Below are 17,934 nucleotides of genomic sequence, written 5' to 3'. Positions count from 1 at the left end.
CCAGAAGACTAGTGTGAAAGAAGCTAAAGTGTACTTTCCACTTATTTTCGAGTCATGCCGTTTTCTTTTGACATGTTGAGACTTTTCACATCTCAAGTCAAAGTCTGCTTTATTGTCAATTTCTTCACATGCCAAGACACACAAAGAGACCGAAATTACGTTCCCACTATCCCACGGTGACAAGACATAGTTCACAATATACATACAAGTAAACAACACAAGAAAAATAAAACAAGAAGGCACAATCAATGAATAAATAAGAGTGATGAATAAATAATAAATAAACAAATAACACAATAAATAACTACAAGACGCTACGCAGAAGGGGGAAGAGAGTTCAGGATCCTAACAGCCTGGAGAATAAAGCTGTTGGTGAGTCTGGAGGTGCGGGAGCGCAGGCTCCTGTACCTCTTCCCAGAGGGCAGAAGATCAAACAAAGAGTGAGGGGGGTGACTCACATCACTCACAATCGTGGTCGCCTTCCGGGCGAGATGGGAGGCGTAAATGCCCTTCAGGGAGGGGAGTGAAGCACCAATAATCTTACTAGCCGTGTTCACTATGCGCTGCAGGGCCTTTATGTTGTATTCAGTGCAACTACCACCCCAGACAGCGATACAACTGGAGAGGACGCTCTCAATGGTGCATGCTATGAGACTTTACATTTGTTGAAATGTTGCTTTTATGATGGGACAGGGTTTCTATACAAACAGTTTTGAAATGGGAATGCACTAACCAGTCTTTGTTCCATGTTTCAGATTGACCTATATTTCTCATACAATCCTATCATCCCCTCCCCCGCTATTGTGACCATATGGTCAAAGATTAGAAAAAGCCCCTTTTTTGTTTGTTTCAAATGCAAAGTATTGACAGCGTACAGGTTGTAAGCTCAGTGGTAAAAACATGTTGTGACCCCAATATTGATCCACCAGAATTTTGGTATTAGTAAATCAGATTTTTTCAATACTTAATAAACTAGATATTAGATATTAGGTAACGAGCAAAAAGTCAAATAAACTTGCGTTAGGTTACTGGATCAACAATAAAAGCATAAGGAATTGGCTGCACAGAGTCAAAGTCACTTGGGCACTCAAAATCATCCTTATTCACCAAGTATGTTGAAAACACACAAGAAATTTGTCTCATGGTTTGAGACACACAAATACTACAGTAATCAAAGTCAAAGTCTCCTTTATTGTCAATTCCTCCGCATGTCAAGACACACAAAGAGATCGAAATTACGTTTCTCACTATCCCAGGGTCACAAGACAGAGTTCACAACGCACATACAAGTAAACAACACAGGAAAAATAACACAAGAAGTCAACATCAATGAACAATAAGCGTGATAGCACGCTAGCCGCTCCCGATGCACAGCAGAGTCCGGTAAGATGACAGTCAACTAGGCCATTGTGAACACGAGCGCACAGCAGGCACGCACTGTCCGGTTCGTGGATCCTATCAGGCGAACGCAACCCATCTTGTCGTCCAGCGAACGAACGTACGCCAGGAGAATGGAAGGAGGCACGGCTGGGCGAGCTGGGTTGGCCGCAAGCCTGGCCCGACGTCTCCGCGCTGGCCCCTCTTACGCTGCCTCGCAGACCCGCTGCCGACGCATCCCAGCAATGCTCCAGGACGGAGCAGTCCGAGCTCACGACGCAGTCCAACCGGGGGAGGAAGAGCAGGCCGGTCAGGCGTCGCTCCATGACGAAGCAGTCCGAGCGCCCTTAATCTCTCCGCACCAAAGTCCAGAACGCCATAAAACCCACTTCCGCCGATGTTGAGCAGAACATGCCCGCCTCACTAGTAGCACGACGTATCACACGAGACGAATACACACAAAACTGCCGGACAAACACTCAGTAAACACTCACAAAACACCGAACTGGACAGAGAGTGGCCGCTGCGTGTGCACGCGCCACCATCTTGAACCATAATGTAGTAATGTTAATAAAATGACAACCAGGAAAATGGTGCAGAAATTCATCAAGTTATTTAAAGTGACAGGTAGTGCAGTAATTCTGCTTGGTTAAGATCAGGGGATGTCACGAATATTTGTCAACTGTGGGTATGTGAAGCCTTTGATATGTTTCTGTGATTAAGGGCTATATAAATAAACTTGACTTGATACAACAATGCAAATGCAAATCCTCAACGGTGCATGGGAGTTCACTCAACCAGTCCACGTGTTTTTTGGACCTGGAGAAGGCGTTTGATTTTGTCTCTCGGTGAGTTCTGTGGGGGGTGCCTCAGGAGTACGAGGTGCCGAATCCACTGGGTAGGGCGGTTTGGGCCCTGTATCACTGATGATCGTAAGTCGGATTCGTTTCTACTGAGGGTTGGACTTTAATTTTAAAGTTTATTTTACCATATTTTTCGGACTAAAAGTCGCTCTGGAATATAGGTCGCATTCGCCATAAAATGCACAATAACGTGAAAAAAAACATATATAAGTCGCTCCGGAGTATAAGTTGCATTTTGGGGGAAATTTATTCGACAAAAACCAACACCAAGAACAGACATGAACGAGCAACAACAGGCTAAACGATAGGTATGCTAACGTGACATAAACACAAACGAAGAGCTGAGAACGGGCCTGATGTAACATTCAGAGTTATTCAAATAACTATTACATAAATACCACGTTTATAAAACCATCTGTGTCACTCCAATTCATTAAATCCATCGATCGTCCTTTATGTCAACAATGGGTGCGCGCCGCTGACGGCACTTGCAATTCAAAATATTCCACAGGCCCATATAACGATATATAAATTATATATCAAATAACTATTATATAAGCAATAATATTATCAAACCATCTGTGTCACTCCAAATCATTAAATCCATCGATGAAATTCCTCGTCCTTTGTCAACAACGCCGTGCGTGCGCCCTGACATCAGCCTCATAGTTATTCCACAGATCTAGTATATAATTAATATTATTTGACAAAACAAGAGTTCAACGAGCCAACAACTACTAAACTGTAACGATAAAACATATACAAGTTGCTACACGAAATAAAATATATCAAATAACAATAACATAAATAGTTCACCACCACACAGCCCCAAGCACTGGCGTGCACTTCCATCCCCGGAGGTGGCACTTCCAGCCACGGAGGTGGAAGAGAGCTCCATAGAATAGGACCGGGTGTGCGTAAAAGACATGTCCGAGCCCCATCCACCGTCCCCGGACAGCCACCCAGCCGAGCACCGGCCCCCGACTTCCATCCACGGAGGTGAAAGAGAACTCCGTAGAGTAGGACCGGGCGTGCGTACAAGCCATGTCCGAGCCCCATCCACCGTCACTGGACAGCCACCCGGCCGAGCGCCGGCCCCTGACTTCCATCCACGGAGGTGAAAGAGAGCTCCGTAGAGTAGCACCGGGCATGCGTAAAAGCCATAATAGTTTTTCAAACCTTCTGTGTCACTCCAAATCATTAAATCCTTCAAACTCTTTGTCCTCCGTGTCACTTACAAACAAAGCCGCTAATGATGCCGGTAGTACGTGGGGCCCTTCGTCATCTTCGTCATCCCGTGATTGAATCTTTGTCCTTTCTGTAAACAACCGCCGCGCCACGCCGCGCTGCTGACGTCACTTGAAATTCAAATTACAGTAATCCCTTGCTACATCGCGGTTCGTTTATCGCGGTTTCACTTTTTTTGGGGGGAAACATTTTTTGAAAAAATTCACATATAAGTTGCTCCTCAGTATAAGTCGCCCCCCCACCAACCCAAACTATGAAACAAAAAACGCGACTTATAGTCCGAAAATTACGGTACTTAAGTTTATGTTTATTGTGTTTTTGTTTTATGATATTTTGCACATGTAATGATTTTGTAAATTACATGCCATTTGTTGGCATGATTTTGACACATTTTATACGTGCATGTGCCATACTATATTTCTCATACTGTTTGCTTTTTTGCTTTGTGTATTAAACTGAAAACCTCAAATAAACTGTTATAAAAAGACGTTGAGCTCAGTGGCCTAGTAGTAGAGTGTCCGCCCTGAGACTGGAAGGTTGTGGGTTCAAACCCCGGCCGGGTCATACCAAAGACTCTAAAAATGGGACCCATTGCCTCCCTGCTTGGCACTCAGCATTAAGGGTTGGAATTGGGGGCTTAGGTCACCAAATGATTCCCGAGCGCGGCACCGCTGCTGCTCACTGCTCCCCTCTCCCCCAGGGGATGGATCAAAATCACATGGAGATGGGTTAAATGCAGAGGACAAATTTCACCACACCCAGATGTGTGTGTGACGATGATCATTGGGACTTGACTTTAACTTTAATAAAAAATATGTCAGCGCTACAATTCCCCCCTGAAAAAAAAAAAACTCTGAAGCGATTTAAGAGTGTTTTGGAACATAAGGGTGGTACACTTACTGCCGCCCAGTTTTTGGGGCGGAATTTGCTTGATTTGATACAACAGCCTGATTATACATCACGGAAGGAAGAGAACACAATTTCCCCATTGGAATTCATTGCAAAGTCTTTCGCTTGATATGTCCAAAAAAAGCTGTCAAATGCCACCAAAATTTATACAGACATCTCTACTTATCATGACTTCATTATATCATGAGGATTAGTGGCTGATTCAAGAGAAACGAGCAGCCTCTTTGCAGCTGAAGTGCCTTATCACGTCTATCTATTTCCTTTCATCAGTCACCAACATACGCAAGTACAGTGGTACCACTACTTACAAACTTAATTGGTTCTGCAATCGTGTTTGTAAGTAGAGACGTTTGTTTTATGAATATTAGATCACTTCATACGAAAGCAGTTCTCGTTAATGATCTTATCACGGAACATAATCTAAACGTTTTTGGTCTTTGCGAGACCTGGTTAAAACCTAATGAACTGCTGCCACTTAACGAGGCCTCGCCTCCAAATTTTGTGAGCTCGCATGTGGCACGTCCTCGAAAAAAGGGTGGGGGTGTCGCCCTCATCTCAAATTCTGAGCTTAGATTTAGGCCTCGCTCAATTCACGTATTTAAAACATTTGAAGTTCTCATTGTGCGATCCACTGCGTTACCGTCATTCTATCTTGCCCACCCAGGGCTTACTCTGGCTTCCTGGATGAATTTTCAGAATTTGTGGCTGATCTAGTGACAAATGCAGATAATATAGTTATCATGGGTGATTTCAACATCCACATGAATTCACCGTCAGAACCACTGACTTCGGCATTTCAAACTTTAATCGATACGTTTGGTTTTACGCAAGCTGTACAGGCAGCAATGCATAAGAATGGAAATACTTTAGATCTGGTATTATCCCGGGGACTAACAACCTCAAATATAGCAGTACTGCCATACACTACTGTTCTGTCTGATCATTTCTTAATAAAATTTGAAATTTTAATTCCTTGTCAAAGACAAGAGAGCAATCAGAATTATAGCAGCCGTAATTTTAACTGTTACTGTCGCCGGCAACCGCCATGTTTCCCGCATACAGCGGCTCTATTGATAATCTTACAAATGAATTCAATGCGACATTATTAAAAGCCATCGACTCTGTGGCACCGCTACGTCTGAAAACTCGCCGTAGATGGCCAACTCCGTGGTTCACAGATGAAACACGTACGTTTAAACAATTATGTAGAAAGCATGAGCGCAGATGGCGTTTAACCAAACTTGAGGTTTTCCATCAGGCATGGAAGGACAGCCTCCTGAAATATAAAGATGCGCTTATTTTAGCAAAAACTCGTTATTTTTCGCAAGTCATTAATCTTAATAAAAAAAAATCCTAAATACCTATTTGATACAGTGGCAAAGCTAACTCTGCGCCAGCCGACCCCCGATAGCTCCTTCCACTCAGCTGACGAGTTTATGAAATTTTTTGCTCAAAAGATTGAGTCCATTAGGGACGAGATCAAGAATACCATTCCAATCGCTCTGCCGGTTACTAGCGCTGGGGATCATGCAATAACCCTCTCAAATTTTAAAAGCGTGTCCCTTGAAATGCTTACAAAATTGGTTAGTACGGCTAAACAAACAACATGTTTACTCGACCCGCTTCCAGCCAAACTACTTAAAGAATTATTTCCAATTTTAGGACCGTCCGTCTTAAATATAATCAATCTGTCTGTTTCCTCTGGGATAGTGCCAACAGCCTTTAAAAGCGCTATTATTAAACCGCTACTTAAGCAAGCAAATCTTGACCTGGACTGTCTCAGTAATTATAGGCCAGTTTCAAACCTCCCATTCCTAGCAAAACTTCTCGAAAAAGTAGTAGCGCAGCAGCTTATTGATTACATGGTCGCTAATAATCGATATGACTCTTTTCAGTCTGGTTTTAGAGCTAATCATTCTACAGAGACAGCACTTGCTAATGTGACTAATGATCTCCTCATAGCTATGGATTCAAATACGTCGTCTGTATTGTTACTACTCGATCTTAGTGCTGCCTTTGACACTGTAGACTTCGATATTTTATTAGGGCGTCTTAAAAGTTGTGTTGGTATCTCAGGGTCAGCACTAAGCTGGTTCAATTCCTATCTATCAGACAGGACGCACCGAGTGGTCCATGGCAATACATCCTCTGAGCTTTATAATGTTACGTGTGGTGTCCCACAGGGATCGGTACTCGGACCGATTTTATTTAATATTTATATGATTCCGCTTGGGGACATAATACGTAAATATAATATTAGCTTTCAATGCTACGCGGATGACACAATTATATATGCCGTTATCGATGACAGATCCACGGGACTGTTGTAATCTCGAGGCGTGCCTTGCGGAGATCAAGCAATGGATGTCTCTCAACTTCCTTCGTCTTAACCCAGATAAAACTGAGATGTTGATAATTGGTCCTACTCGTTATCAACACTTATTTAAGGAAACCACTATAAATATAGATAACCGTACTATCACTCAGAGTGATATGGTAACTAATCTCGGGGTAATATTTGACCAAACGCTCTCCTTTCAAAAGCACATTAAGAATATAACCAGGATTGCGTTTTTTTACCTTCGTAATATTGCTAAGATTCGTCCTATCCTCTCGACCGGGGATGCAGAAACTATTATACATGTGTTCGTCACGTCGCGCCTGGACTACTGTAATGTATTATTCTCTGGTCTTCCTAAGTCCAGTATCAAAAGTCTACAGTTAGTGCAAAATGCCGCTGCGAGGCTGCTCTCATGGTCAAGAAAATTTGATCACATTACCCCTATATTAGCCAAATTACATTGGCTCCCGGTCCATTTAAGATGTGACTTCAAGGTTCTTCTACTAACCTATAAATCACTGCATGGCTTAGCGCCTTCATATCTCGTCGACCTAGTCGTTCCTTATGTTCCGTCTCGTAACCTTCGTTCGCAAAACGCTAGTCTTTTAGTTATACCGAGGGCCAAGAAAATGTCTGCAGGGTCTAGAGCATTCTCTATTTGGGCTCCAGAGCTTTGGAATGCCCTACCAATGGATATTAGAACTACTACCTCAGTAGAAACATTTAAGACACGTTTAAAGACACATTTCTATGAGATGGCCTTTAACTAACTTGTAGTGGCCGATTTGGCCGGAGTTAGTTTTGTTCTCTCTGCCCACCCCCTCCCGGCTGGGGAGGGGGTTAGGTGGCTCAAAAGCTGATAGCGGCTAGCTGGATTCTCGGGGACCAATTCAAGATGAAGAAACTGCAGCTCAACCCCCTTGAAGACACTGCCAGGACAATCGAGGGCACCTCCGACATCCATTTTTTCATTGATTTTCATATTATGTATTACTTGTGCACTCTCTGCATCCATTACAACCTGGTGATCCTGAAAGGGGGATCCTTCTATCTGTGGTCCCTTCTCAAGGTTTCTCATTTTCCCCTGGCAGGGTTTTTTTGAGTTTTTCCTTGCCCTTTTGGGAGCTTAAGATCAGGGGATGCTTTGAGAATAATTGTCAATTTTGGCTATGTGAAGCCCTTTGAGACTGTTTGTGATTTAGGGCTATACAAATAAACTTGACTTGACTTGACTTGGAAGTAGAAGCAATGTTTCCCAATGTAAAAGCAAATAGTGCATGTCGGGCTATCCCAAAGTCACACTTTTTGCTCTGTCTTCGCCATGCTCCTTTAGAATTTCTAGTTTCATATCAATAGTCTTAGGAGACATACTCGACTACACTACTTGTTTTTACACTGCTATCGCGCCAAGACGAACAAGGAATGGCAGTGCAAAAGAGGCAAGGATGGCGTCGATTCGGAAGTTGAAAATTGTACGTAGATGAAAAAAAAATCACGAGGCTTCGGTTTGAACCTCAAAAAGTTTGTAAGTACAGTTGTTCATAAGTAGGAGTACCACTGTAGTCAAGTAGAGATGCCCATATAAATTTTGGTGCCAATTGATAGCTGTGTTTGTACATTTTGAGCAAGTCTCTACTATGATTTCCAACGGAAAAATAGTGAGCTTCTGTGACGTCATGAACCAAGACATGGAGGGGAGTGGTGTGTGGCCCGATTTGTCTTTAAAAATTCCTTGTTTCGTTATTTCTCGAAAATCAATGGATAGAATAGGAAATGCTAACTTTTTCCGGATAAAAAAAATACATAAACCGTGATAGTTAGAACGAGATCTAGGATACAAGCGGCCGAAATGAGTTTCCTCCGCAGGGTGTCTGGGCTCTCCCTTAGAGATAAGGTGAGAAGCTCGGTCATCCGGGAGAGACTCGGAGTAGAGCCGCTGCTCCTCCAAGTTGAGAGGACCCAGATGAGGTGGCTCGGGCATCTCATCAGTATGCCTCCTGGACGCCTCCCTGGGGAGGTGTTCCGGGCATGTCCCGCCGGTAGGAGACCCCGGGGACGACCCAGGACGCGCTGGAGAGACTGTTTCTCAGCTGACCTGGGAACGCCTTGGGATCCCCTGGGATGAGCTGGATGAAGTAGCTGGGGAGAGGGAAGTATGGGAGTGCCTCCTAAAGCTGCTGCCCCCGCGACCCGACCCCGGATAAGCGGAAGAAGATGGATGGATGGACGGATGGACGGATGGATGGACGGACGGACGGACGGATGGTGTATGTGGCTGTCCGAGCAGGTGAGAAGCCCTCCCTCCACAAGGTCATGTCTAATCGCTGTTGTGCTTGGACCAGCACTCACATTTTTGAGTTGTTAGAAATGTAGGCAGGTCCGTGCAGCCAGGTCTTTTTATATCATCAGCTACTCTCAGCTTTTCATTTAGCAAAAATGCTTGAAATGTTGGTAATGTGACGTCATGATGGCGCCGCGGATGGCCGCCACGGTGAGTCGCTCTCTGTTTCTTTGTCTTATTTTGTGTGTTTTCTGTGTCCTCTGCTGTCCATCCCGGATCACCTTTACCAGAGAAGCACTGTTAAACATCGGTCAGTATTCTTCTGGTATTTTCTCTCCTGTTCTCTCTGATTCAGACTGTTTGTCGGATATTTTAGCCGGAGCGGCGGTGCTATACAAGCTAGTGCGACGGCGGCGACGCGGAAAATGAGCCGGAGCCCTCGTAAAGCTGAGGCAGAGAGGGTTCTGTTCTGCCATACCTTCAATTCATCTGGCGGGTGTCCACTCCCTGGCGAACAAGATGGACGAACTGCTGCTCCTCACTTCAAGGAACATGTACTTCAGCAGATCCACCGCGCTGTGTTTTGTTGAAACGTGGCTTGGCGAACGAACCCCCCACCACGCCGTGGAGTTAGCTGGGTTTTGGCTAACGCGTGCAGATCGCAGCGCGGAGCTCTCCGGAAAATCAAAGGGAGGTGGTCTCTGTTTCTACATTAATGAACGTTGGTGTACTGATGTTGAAAGAGTTTTGCAGCCCTCTCCTAGAAACACTTTTCATAAACTGCCGGTCGTTCTATTCACCACGGGAGTTCTCCTCGATCGTCATGGCGGCTGTTTAGATTCCACCACACGCACGTGCGAGTGAAGCCACGCAGATGCTGGCTGACCAGGTGACGGACATGGAGAAACTTTTACCAAATTCACTAATCATTGTTCTGGGTGATCTTAACAGGGCGAACCTCGCACATGAACTCCCCAGATACAGACAGCACAAAATGTGTCCCACCAGAGGGGCACATACACCGTAATTAAGGATGCATACCACTCTGTGGCTCGTGCAGCTTGTTGGGAAAAATGTACCTTTTATCATTGGATTCTATGTATCTACTTATGTGTGCAAGATTTTCCACAGTATGTGACAGTTTGACCTCGTGATAAAGACTTGGGCCCATATGGCTGGCTAAGGAGCACATGACCGGGTCATGAATCGCGTTATACAATAAACTCCTTCGTTAGCTAGTCATGACCAGGTCATGAGTCTATTATGAGATGGCTAAAGCAGACAAATGTCTTATTTAATCTAAAGTCATGAGTACGTCGCGGATGTATGCATCCCAGGGGCACTAAGACCCTCCTGCTTAACTTTGTTAAAGTCATTAGACGACCATACTGCTCTTTCTATAATAGCATCCCTGTTGTTCTATGGTAATGAGATGTAATTATGAGATGTCCTTGCTGTTTAAGAAACTATGCATTCATGTAGACTCCCCCATTGTTGCTACTCAATAAAAGGCATGACCAAACTGGAGGAAGAGCGCGAATCTCAGCCACACTTGCTGAGTGTCTGGTTTGCGCCCCTCTGCAGAGGTCGCTGGCCATCGAAGACATCTTCTGCCTCTGTGAAATTCTTTTCAGATAAATGTTGTGAACCCAAAACAGCTTTAGGACTCTCGGACCACTGTTTAGTTCATCTGATCCCTGCCTACAGGCAGAAACTAAAAACTTCTAAGCCTGTGGTGAGGACTGTGAGGAAGTGGACAGTGGAGTCAAGGCAGGACCTCCACGCCTGCTTTGACTGCACCGATTGGGGAATTTTTGAAGCTGCAACTTCAGACCTGTATGAACTCAATGACACTGTCAGTTTTTGTGAGGATCTGTGTGTGCAGAATAAGACCTTCTGCACGCACAACAACGACAAACCTTGGTTTACACCGAACCTCAGGAGGCTGCGCAAAATCAAGGAGGAGGCCTACAGGAGCGGCGACCGGGACCTGTTCAAGCGGACCAGAAACACACTGAACCGAGAGGTCAGGAAAGCCAGGAGGTGTTACGGGGAGAGCCTGGAGAGACACCTCTCTGCCAATCCTGATCCCTCAACAGTGTGGAAAGGTATGCAGAGCATCACGGACTTCAAGAAACAAACTCTCCATCCTGTGGAGAGCCCAAGTCTTGTTAACCAGCTAAACAGCTTCTACTGCAGGTTTGATCGGTCCTCCCACACAACGGGACCTCCTGCAGCACAATCTACATACTCACCTCCCTCTATAACTGCTCTGTCCACACCTCCATCACCGTTGTCACCGACTCTCTCTCTCGCAGAGGCCGCGCCCACAATCCAGATCCGCGAGGAGGAAGTGTGCCAGATGTTCCGGAGGCAAAAGAAGGCACCGGGCCCAGACAGCGTGTCACCTTCCTGCTTGAAAGTCTGCGCTGAGCAGCTGGCGCCCACCTTTGCACGGATCTTTAACCATTCCCTGGAGCTGTGTGAGGTGGCCTCGTGCTTCAAGAGCTCCACCATCGTTCCAGTGGTCAAGAAGCCCGCCATCAAAGGTTTGAATGACTATAGACCTGTCGCACTGACATCTGTGGTCATGAAATATTTCGAGAGGTTAGTGCTGAACCACCTGAAGGATGTCACGAGCCCCCTGCTTGACCCCCTCCAGTTTGCCTATTGGGCAAACAGGTCGGTGGATGATGCGGTCAACATGGGACTGCACTACAACCTGCACCATCTGGACACCCCAGGAACGTACGCCAGGATCCTGTTTGTGGACTTCAGCTCAGCGTTCAACACCATCGCTCCTGACATCCTCCAACAGAAGCTCACCCAGCTCGCGGTGCCTGCCTCCACCAGTCAGTGGATCACCAGCTTCCTGACCAACAGGAGACAGTTTGTGAGGCTGGGGAGCATCACATCTGACACCCGGACCACCAATACTGGAGCCCCTCAGGGGTGTGTCCTCTCCCCACTGCTCTTCTCTCTCTACACCAACGATTTCTCCTCAGGTTACTCTCCTGTGAAGCTCCTGAAGTATGCAGACGACATCACTCTCATCGGACTGATCCAGGACGGTGATGAGACTGCGTACAGACAGGAGGTGGTGCGGCTGGTCCACTGGTTCAGCCAAAACCACCTGGAGCTGAACCTGCTCAAGACCATGGAGATGACAGTGGACTTCAGGCGAGACCCTTCACCACTTTCACCCCTCACTATCCGCAGTAATACTATTCTCTCCATAGACACCTTCAAGTTCCTGGGAACTACAAACTCTCGGGACCTGAAATGGACCGGCCACATAGACTCTGTCCGGAAGAAGGCCCAGCAGAGGCTGTACTTCCTGAGACAACTCAAGAAGTTCAACCTGCCGTGGGAGCTGCTGAATTAGATTGATTTTCATTGGCAAACAATATCACTGATCAGCAAATCAAGGACATCAATTCAGTTTCAGCTTTCTCATTTGCCTGTGATGAGTCGTGCGACGTGACCGAAATCGAACAGACCGCTCTGCTCTGTAGGTACGTTAACTCTAATGGGCCGCAAGAAGAAATTGATACCACTAAAAGGCCAAACACGAGGGGAGAACATCTGCGAGGCTGTGCTGCAGTGTTTAAATGACAGCGATACACACTGTCCACCTGATTTCAGTCACTACAGACGGCGCACCGAGTATGAGAGGGTCGCAAAAGTTTGTGATTTTACGACAGAAAGCATTGGATCGAAAATTGCTTGCATTCCATTGCATATTGCACCAAGGGGCGCTGTGTGCGTAAACATTCCCACCGGAGTGTATGGAGGTAATGAACCTTGTCATCCATATTGTAAAGAAAATAATCGCAAAAGCATTAAACCACCGCCAGTTCCGTGAATTGCTAGATGAAGTTGAGAGTGAATATGCCGATCTCCTGCTGCACAACAAAGTCCGCTGGCTATCCAGGGGCGAAGTTTTGCGTCGCTTTGTTGCTTTGTATTTGTAGCCTACTTAATTATTTTAATAATAGGCATATAACTCATGTATTGACAGTCTATGTTGCCTTATAAAAATCATTTAGATTTTTGCGGCTCCAGACAGGTATTTTTTTTTTTTTTTTTTTGGGTGGGGGGTCGATAGGGCTCTTTGAACATTTTGGATTGCCGACCCCTGCCATAGCCTGTCAGAATAGGCAGCCGTGTGATTACGCAATCCTCAGCGGAAGCAAGGCAGGAAGTTGCCTCCTCCGAGCAACTCGGCTTCACTTTTAACATAACTATAAAAATTCAGCGATTTTGGTTCAAAATGGTACAAAACTACTAAAATTAAAAGGAAAATTACTTTATAATAAAAACAATTTAATTTGTTTTTTCCCCTTTTCATGATGGCAGGGGAGGCGTGGCCCTTGCCTCCTGTGACCGCACGTCCCTGTTACTGTGGTAATTTACTCTTTACCTGCTTGCTGGAGACCCAGAGTTTCAATCCATCTCCTCCCACAAAAAGAAAGCAGTTAATCATGGATTGGTCGTTAATTCAAAATCCGATCGACATGGAAGCCGTAATAGTTCAAAACGCTTTACTTAGCGAGAGAATCTTACGACCCAGATTAGATGTTTCATAATTTCTAGAAGAATATCTTTTCGAGCACTACTGCTTTCTTTGAACGGTAAAATTTATCTCAATAACCTTCGCTGACCGTGGGATGCCTGATGGTGTAGTGATACACTCGCCTGGCTTTTGCACGGGCATCATGAGTTCAATTCCCTCTCACCCTGAATGAGCACTAATATCAGAGCAACCTTTATGGATAGCACAATGGGTTTCTTTTTTTGCGAATACCGTATTTTTCGGACTAAAAGTCGTTCTGGAATATAGGTCGCATTAGCCATAAAATGCACAATAACGTGAAAAAAACTTATATAAGTCGCTCCGGAGCATAAGTCGCATTTTGGGGGAAATTTATTCAACAAAATCCAACACCAAGAACAGACAACAACAGGCTAAATGATAGGTATGCTAACGTGACATGAACAGAAACGAAGAGCTGAGAATGGGCCTGACGTAACATTCAGAATTATTCAAATAACTATTACATAAATAACACGTTTATAAAACCATCTGTATCACTCCAATTCATTAAATCCATCGATCGTCCTTTATGTCAACAATGGGTACGCGCCGCTGACAACGCTGGCACTTCAAAATATTCCACAGGCCCATATAACGATACATAAATTATACATCAAATAACTATTATATAAGCAATAATATTATCAAACAATCTGTGTCACTCCAAATCATTAAATCCATCGATCAAATTCCTCGTCCTTTGTCAACAACACCGCGCATGCACCCTGACGTCAGCCTCGTCGTTATTCCACAGATCTAGTATATAACTAACTATATTGTAGCGTTAACAAAGTACAAGGACCCAAGCACCGGCGTCGACTTCCAGGCGTGTGGCGGCGTGGACTTCCATTCCCGGAGGTGGCACTTCCAGCCACAGAGGTGGAAGAGAGCTCCATAGAATAGGACCGGGCATGCGTAAAAGCCACGTCCGAGCCCCATCCACCGTCCCCGGACAGCCACCCGGCCGAGAACCGGCCCCCCACTTCCATCCACGGAGGTGAAAGAGAGCTCCGTTGAGTAGGACAGGGCGTGCGTAAAAGCCATGTCCGAGCCCCATCCACCGTACCCGGGCAGCCACCCGGCCGAATGCCGGCCCCCGACTTCCATCCACGGAGGTGAAAGAGAGCTCCATAGAGTAGGACCGGGCGTGCGTGAAAGCCATAATAGTTTTTCAAACCTTCTGTGTCACTCCAAATCCTAAAATCCTTCAAACTCTTCATCCTCCGTGTCACTTACAAACAAAGCCGCTAATGATGCCAGTAGTACGTGGGGCCCTTCGTCATCTTCGTCATCCCGTGATCGAATCTTTGTCCTTTATGTAAACAACCACCGCGCCGCGCTGCTGACATCACTTGAAATTCATATTACAGTAATCCCTTGCTACATCGCGGTTCGTTTATCGCGGTTTCACTTTTTTGGGGGGGAAACATTTTTTGAAAAAATTCACATATAAGTAGCTCCTCAGTATAAGTCGCCCCCCCCCCCACTCAAACTATGGGAAAAAAACGTGACTTATAGTCCGAAAAATATGGTAATATAATATATAATATTGGGAATGCTGAGCATTACTTTATTTCTGTTGGCTGAGCAGAACTGGTATTTTAATGAGTGCTGGTGTAGGCTACAGCGTCACATTTTCAGTGACTACAGTTGTTATAAAACATAATTGCATTTGTGTCTCGTCTCCTCTTCAGGACAATACTGTACTGTAAAGTCATATGGGCAGACAGAGCCCCGCGCTCCAAGTGATGCAACAAAAACACGCGATGCACCGAAATATCTGTAATATTAAATATTCTTCACACCCGCGATACACAGAGGCCGCAATAGGTGAAGCTCTAGTGGCAAGGGATCACTGTACAGTCAAACCTCGGTTTTCGAACGACCCGGTTCTCAAACTAATTGGAATTCGAACAAAAAATTCTAAATTTTTTTGCTTCGGTTGTCGAACAAAATTCGGAGGTCGAACCTCGTAAGTTGAGCCGGGAGGACCCGATAAAACCCGACCTTGTAAGGGAACGGACAGTACAGCCAAGTGCGTAGCGACAGACTTTATTGTGGAAGGGGATGATGGTAACAGCTGGCGCTGGAGCGGCGATCGGGCTGGAGAGGACAAGCGATTCTGCGGGATTTCCAATAGTCAAGCGAGTCAGTATCTCAGGGACTGATGAGCGAAGCAGCATCAAGGGACAGACTGACACTCAGGTCTGCACTGGCGGCGCTGATATAGCGCTGTCCATGAGCCCGTGGCAGGTGACGGCGATTCCACTGACAGGGGGGCGTGGTCCTGTCGCAGGTGGCACCAGCACGTGACAGACCGTGCGGCCCAGATGCCGACTGACTCCGTTCGTTCTTATTGTATTTCCGTTACTTTGAGGATTGTATTAACCCCTAATCATGCCTCCAAAGAAAGCAAGTGAGAGCAGTAAAGCCATCCTAAAACACAAAGATGCTCTTAAAGCAATGCGACAGTGAGCGCCCGGCGCGCTGCGGTTGCGTGATCGGACCAAATTAAGCTCCCTCCGCACTGAGGTCCACTTAAATTTTGGAAAGTACATCAAGACTTTAAAAATATTTTCTAAATTTCAGTGACGGCTCTGTCACAATAATGCGACCAGCGCGGTGCAGTTGCGCGGTCGATGACGCGCTACGGTTGCGCGTTCGGCGGTGTGCTGCAGTTGCGCGATCGAACAAAATTAAGCTCCCTGCGCACATAGGTCCACTTAAATTTTAAAAAGTACATCAGCACTTTAAAAATATTTTCTAAATTTCAGTGACGGCTCTGTCACAATAATGCGACGCGCTACGGTTGCACGTTCAGCTGTGCGCTGCAGTTGCGCGATCCGACAAAAATGTGCAAATGAAAAAAATGCTTAAAAAAGGCGTTTTTTTTAGTCTTGGAACGGATTTTAAAAAATGTCCATTATTTATAATGAGAAAAATAGATTCGAAATTCGACCGATTCGCTTCTCGAGTGTGTGTCTGAGCGTGTCTGTGCGTGTGCGCGTGGGTGGGACAGTACATAGATGCAAAGACAAATCCAACAATTTATGGCAAATTAAGAGTTTTGCAGGTCTCTAATTGTGTACTTCGCTTGCATTCATACTTCCAACTAAGTTAATTTATCATCCATACATACCCAGGTGAGCAAATTAATATGAATCTTGAAACCTGACATGAAACAAGAATTATATTTACAAAATAAAGGATTAAAAACAGATTGTTACGTTGCAGACCATCATTCAAATATTATCTACAGAAATCTTCCGGAATTTAAAAAGAAAGAAAAAAAAAGTATGTTAGAACAGTTAACACGCCTTAGGCTGGTTAGATGTTCTTGGACCTAAAAATACATTTGAATCGCATTAATCGTTTCCCAAGACGCTAGAACAAACTGTCACAACTCACTTGCTGTGTTTCACCAGAGAGAGCCAGACTGTATTGAAAAAGAAAAGAAAAAGGAAAAAAATTAAAAGGTTTTACACTATACCTTGCTTGGGCTGCAGGGCGATGAATTTCGAAGCTTCGTCCATTTTTGTCTGAAACCCCGCGGAAAGCTCATGCTCGCGTAGAAAACAAAATAACATACACTTCTAGCATCAAACTCAACGACCAATATATAAGTACCGAATTCTCACATAGTTGGAAAAACGGCACCAGACGCAATACCCTTAGTCAAACAAAAGCACACCGGCGGCCGAAAATAACCCCATTCAGAATTTCGGTCGCTGCTTTGCTTCCAATGTGTTGCTTTATCCAAAGGTATGATTAAAATTCTTTTGGGATTCGAGCGGCTTTTAGCAGCCTCTCTGTCCGCTACAGGCGGGACCATATCATACAGACTGCTACGTTGTTATTATCCTGGACTCCGCCTCCGAGACGGTTTCCTCTTCAAGCTCGAAAACTGTTCGGTAGATTATACTACTGTGAAAAAAGTACCTCACGGATATCATTGTAAAAGGTCACTTAGTTTTGCCTCATACTCATTTTCTTTATTGTTACTACTGTAGTTGTATTTGTTTATTCTACTTCTTTACATTCAATTTATTTTTGTTATTATTGAGTATGTAAAATGTTGATTGTAGGACTGTGTCTTTCTCCCTCCCTCCACCTATATACATAAGAAAATAATGAACCAAAGTTGTGTTGAATAAACAAATGATAGAAGATCATGGAAAGGCTCTTTTTTCTTTTTTCAAAGTTTAAACAAGAAACGGGAGACGGCTCCCATTTCATGGTGGGAGCAACACTGCCTCCCGGCGGATGGAAGAAGGTTTACCTTTCAACACGCGTGTGTGTGTGTGTGTGTGTGTGTGTG

At 45.1% G+C, this 17,934-nt stretch overlaps 1 protein-coding gene across 3 annotated transcripts in view; it reads right to left on the bottom strand.

The window, feature by feature from the left end:
* Positions 1–17,526, bottom strand: part of LOC125993640 (PDZ domain-containing protein 2) — a 68,059-nt gene extending 50,533 nt beyond the window's left edge. Inside the window, exon 1 of one of the 3 annotated variants that reach the window (XR_011086595.1) lies at positions 17,107–17,504. The gene's annotated coding sequence lies outside the window, so the exon portion shown is untranslated. Of the gene's footprint in view, positions 1–17,106 lie in introns of all 3 variants that reach the window. The other 2 variants (XR_011086596.1, XM_049762375.2) reach the window with 2 other exon arrangements.
* Positions 17,527–17,934: the final 408 nt, after the last annotated feature.

The sequence above is a fragment of the Syngnathus scovelli genome, chromosome 3, assembly GCF_024217435.2.
Source record: "Syngnathus scovelli strain Florida chromosome 3, RoL_Ssco_1.2, whole genome shotgun sequence".
NCBI classification, from domain to species: Eukaryota; Metazoa; Chordata; class Actinopteri; order Syngnathiformes; family Syngnathidae; genus Syngnathus; species Syngnathus scovelli.
Note: the sequence above shows the minus strand (reverse complement) of the source record. Positions and strands in the feature narration are given on the sequence as shown.